A 5374-nucleotide genomic window follows, 5' to 3' on the forward strand; every position below is an offset into this window, starting at 1 on the left:
AGTATCACAATTTCCTACCTACTGCATTTCTATAAATTAATTTAGAAACAATATAATTATGCACATGTGCAACTTGTCCTAATTGAATGAAAGTTTCCCTGAATGAAATGTTATATATTATTAGTGTATTATTATTATACTAATATATAATTTATTTTATATTATATAAAATATAGAATATTATATATCAGATGTTATAAATACTATATTATTATATATTTTTAGTGAATTATATTACGTATTATTTTATATATAATATATAGTGAAATATATATGTGTATATACTCATATATGTATACATACCAAAGACAGTAGATCTGTCTAAAATGCTTTGATTGTACCTGTTGAATATTGATTAATAGAAAAATGATGTATTATTCTAGATCCACATTAATCAGTCTCAGCAGAATGGTAAAGAAAAATGGGTAACAGAAGCTTAATGAATGGAGACTTGTTCAAAGATATGAGTAGAGCTAAGGTGAACCAACGCATACTGCTTCTATGTCCAGGTCCAGCAACAAGGAAGCTGATATTACCTTTTGGCCTGAAGAGGCAAAGGATATAACCATCACCAGATCCTGGAGATTATAGCTATAGTACAGGCTGTTGGACAAGAGTATTGGCCTTCATAAAAGTGTCACATCCAGCCTCTGATGAAATAGAACGGAAGATCCAGGACCATGAATATTGCAGCCTGCGTCTCATTTTGCCCTCTTAGCTCCTTCCAAAGCCTCTAGCTAGACAAACACAGTGGAAGTCAGTGAACATAAAACCCCACTGTAATAGTCAAAGTGGGTCTCAAATCATCATGGAAAAGTGTGGAAAATTGATATGAGATATTCAGCAGAGCAGGGGTCAAAGTATTTATTGCCTTATTGTTTAAGGTAATTATAGGAAGTCATTTGGTTATGAACAATTTGTTTCTTAATTTCCATACCTCTGTTGCAGAATAATGACTTTATTTTTTAAAATAAAAACTTTTAAACTAATTTTGATATAAATCTATAGAGACCAAAAAGCTACAAAATATAACAAAGCAGATTTGAGATATAACAACAACAACAACAACAAGAAAACAATTGAAAAAAATTGTAATGAAAATATCACTGGGCAAGTTTAAAAGCAAATTATCTCGTTGAAGAGATAGTTGGTAAATTAAGACAGGTCAGAAGAAAGTTTTGAAATGAAACATAGACAATGACATTGAATATTCACAAAAGAGGGTAAGAGACTTAGAGAATAGAAGTTGAGATGTCACATGTATTTACTTAGGGGCCTAGAAGAACAGAAGGAGAACAAGGCCCGGGCAGTATTTCAAGAGATTATTGCTAGTAATTACCCAGAATTGTTTAGATACACTGATCCACAGATTTAAGAAGCCCAACAAATCCTGAGCAGAATACACAAAAGATTTTCAAGCCCAGTCATATCAGAGGAGTACTGCAGAAAATCAAAGACAAAAAGAAAATCTTAAAAGTATCAAGAAAATGAAGAAAGCATAACGTCAGGAATGAAGTAGTTAGAAAGGTCTCTTATATCCCAACATGAACACTGGATGATATGAGGTTGTAGAATTAAATAGGCAGAATGTTGAAAGAAAATATCCTCCAGTGTAGAATTCTGTATAGGGAAAATTCTTTTAAAAAAATGACTAAACAATGCTTATTTTATTTTACTTATTTTTTTAATACTTACTTATTTTTGAGAGAGAGAGCAAGAGAGAGAGCGAGCATGTGCAGGGGAGGCATAGAGAAAAAGAAAGGGAGATACAGAATTCGAAGCAGGCTCCAGACTCTGAGCTATCAGTATAGAGCCCAACACAGGGCTTGAACTCAAATTGCCAGACCATGACCTGAGCTGAAGTTGGACGCTTGACTGACTGAGTCACCCAAGAGCCCCTAAATGATGCTATTTTTAGAATAACAACAACAAAACAAAAACAATAAAACAAGAGAAGCTTGCTCTATTAGAAAATCCTCACTAAAGAAAATAATTGACCCTAAATGGAAGGATCCATGAAGCTTGAGGGAAGAAAGCCATAAATGTTTTTAATTGAAGTGAAAGATAGCTATACTAAATAGTAGTAGTCTCTTACAAGTATTTTTTTAATGGCAGAATTAAAAAAAAATGATAGTATCTCATGAGTCAAAGGAGTTAAATGATGTTGAAAATCTGTGCTGCTGTGGAATCTGTTAGGAGGGTAAAAAAATGATGATGATCAGTAAGCTATTCTAAATAGACTATATTTTCTTTTTCACACTACCTATTAAATGAAAACTAACAGAATTTGCCACTAAAAGAGAAGAGAAAGAATGGAATGACAGAACTAATCAGGACATAAAAGGAAAAGAATAAAAGCTGTAGACAAACACCACAACCAAAAGAAACCAAACACACAAAGTGAGATGATCTGTTTCTAGTCATATACCCTCAGAACTCAGTGCACATATGTATGGACATGGATGAGACTATTTGTGATGGCACTGTTCACAATAAGCAAAAATTCAAAACAACTGAAATGCCAATTCACATTAATGTGTATAGGTAAATTATAGTTTATTTTTAAAGCAACAAACTGCATAGCAGTAAAAATAAGTGAATTGTTGATTAAAAATAAAAGAATAATCTTTAACACATGATAGCATAGAATGAAAGAAATAAATCTCTAAAGGAAACACAGTAGGATTCTATTTATATAAAATTCAAAATTAAGAGAAACTAAACAGTGTCATTTAAGGATACATTAATCCAGAACCAGAAAAAAAAAAGTTAGCATATGCTTTTCTCTAGGAGAAATGAGTCAATTCTGATTGGAAAGTGACACATTTGTATTTTCTACTGGAAGCTGATAATATTCTATATCACAAATAAGACATGGCTACACAGAGTGTTATATTTGTAAAACTTCACAAGAACAGCTCAGTACATTATCCTTCTTGATCTCATGTAAGAAAAAGAAAGAAAGCTATGAAACTTTTTGGAAACTACTGAAGGGTCCTTTGTCTAAATAATTCTCTTTTCCAAGTTAGGTATCCTCAGGTTCTGTGACATTTTTTTCTTCCTGTGACCTCTTCCCAGATCTCAGCACTGTTCTCATACCACTCTTAGCTCTGGCTGACTTTGCTTTTATATTATTTCTGCAAAGCCATAAGACCCCAAGGCAAATTACCACGTCAGTATAATGTATGATGTAAGCAGAACAATGGAACTGAAATGATTCAGAGAGTGTGCTTCCATTAAAGGGATCTGTGATTATTTCATCACTTTATTTTAGACGATTCAGCATAGTTTTGACTCACCTAGGCAATTATGCAAAGCTAAACTCAGTTTCTCTTCAGCCAGTTCTCCTTTCTGTATTTATGTATGCAAATTTAAAAATATCAATAACGCCTTTAAAATTTGTTTTCTTGGTCACTGCTGTTCATGCCTATTGAGATGATTTGGAAACAGTTTGAGCACTTTTTGACCTGCTATTTTTCCCAGTTTGAAGTGATCTTCGTATTTTAGATGTATAGTTTCAATGCCTTCACTAAATGGGTTGATCAAAATGTTGACTACAGCTGGGTATAGAACAGGGCCTATAAAGAGAGCTTTAGAGAATCCTTTCTCAGTTGAGGACTTTGGTTAGGACCTCTTCCCAGCTCAGCAAGTGCTCTGTAGAGGACGCTGTTGGTGCTCAGCTCAGATGCCCTGGAAATCTTGTTACTATTTCTGCATGCCTGCTGCCTGTTGTAGTGTGTCTGATGCCCTGTAACAGCCCAGCTGTTCCTTTTCTATGGGAGATGGCCTGCCAGAAGCAGAGCTTCATTACTTACACAGAGTAGAAACACCTAGGGGTCTGCATCACTCCATATCATGCTGGCCCATTGCCAGTAATTAAATTCAGAAGTCCATGGGGTTCCCGGCTGGGTCAGTCAGAAGAGCATGCACCTCTTGATCTCAGTTTCCTGAGTTTGAGCCCCACGTTGGGTGTCAAGATTAAAAACAAAACAAACAAAACACAAAACCAAGAGTCTAAAACCCAATTTTCCTACCTCCAGTTTGACAAATTCAGATGACATTTTGTCCATTCTGTCTTTCAAGATAACATAAGAGAATTGCACTGGCTTTTTTGAACTCAAGATGCACAAATATGCTTAATATTTCTTTTGGCTAAAATGTTAAATAGTAATTTACAAAGAAATCATACTGATAAGGAAATGTGAATTAAAACCACAATATGATTTGGCAAAGCATATCCCACTGACAGATAAGATAAATTTTACAAATTTGATTATAACAAATGTTATTAAAGATGTGGGGAAATTCTCTTACACTCCCATGGGAACAATTTGGCATTATTTGGTAAAGTTCAAGATACAGGTTCCATGTTGTTTGGTAATTCAAGCCCTGTATATAAAGACTTTATACATTTATTAGGAGGCATGTACAACAAAGTTCAAAGCATTAATTTTAGTGGATAAAAGCTGGAAGCTGTTTAAATGGAATTAACAGTAGAATGGATGGATATATTTTGTCATATTCATAAATGAGTTATTTTTGCCTGTAGATGCATTTCAGTAATGGATTATGCAGTGAAGAGGAAGAAAGTTACATAAGAATAGGTAATATGTGATGCCATTTACATTAAAGAGAAAATATATATACCTTTGGTTAATAAATTCAGAAATGCATACATACTGTAAAATAATACAGAATATAAAGATTGAGCTAATGGCAAGCAAAAGGGGTGCAGGTATACATAGAGGCAGGGAGAGAAGAGTAGACTGGAATTTTCAAGGTCTTTGGGGGTGTTCTTTTTCCAGCCAGATGGAAGGCACATATATCTGTTGTTGTTGTCTTTTAATCTTCAGGCTACACATGCATATTACCTATATAACTCTAAATATCACAATGATTTTTAAAAGAAAATGAAATTTAGTCAGGCATGAGAATAGCTTCTTCTAGTTATTACTGCTCTCTAAATGTCATGAGTGTGTTAATCTCTTCTAAGGCATCACATAATGTTCCCCAGAATAAAAGTTGAGCTTAGCACATATGTAAAATGTACCCTATTTTCTTCTTAATGTCTCCGATATTCCCCCATTTCTAGTTGTTGCCTGATAGGCACCAGCCTGTGTTGCTCTCATAAAATTTGTGGTGAATTTCAATGCTCTCAGAAAAAATATTTTCAAGATGTTAGTAAAAGGGTGCAGGAGCGAAACTTGCTGAAACTCTTCTGGCTCCCCTATTTTTTGATAGAAATGTCAGCCCATATTTTTTTCCATAGGAATTTTCTAAGAAGATTGAAAAATTTAATCAGAATATCTCCAGTCCAACCTTTGGACTATGCCTTCCAGATCTTGAGTTTTCTTAGGACAGTAAAATACATAAG

This window comes from Hyaena hyaena, unplaced genomic scaffold, assembly GCF_003009895.1.
Source record: "Hyaena hyaena isolate Hyena2069 unplaced genomic scaffold, ASM300989v1 scaffold_473, whole genome shotgun sequence".
Classification (NCBI taxonomy): Eukaryota; Metazoa; Chordata; class Mammalia; order Carnivora; family Hyaenidae; genus Hyaena; species Hyaena hyaena.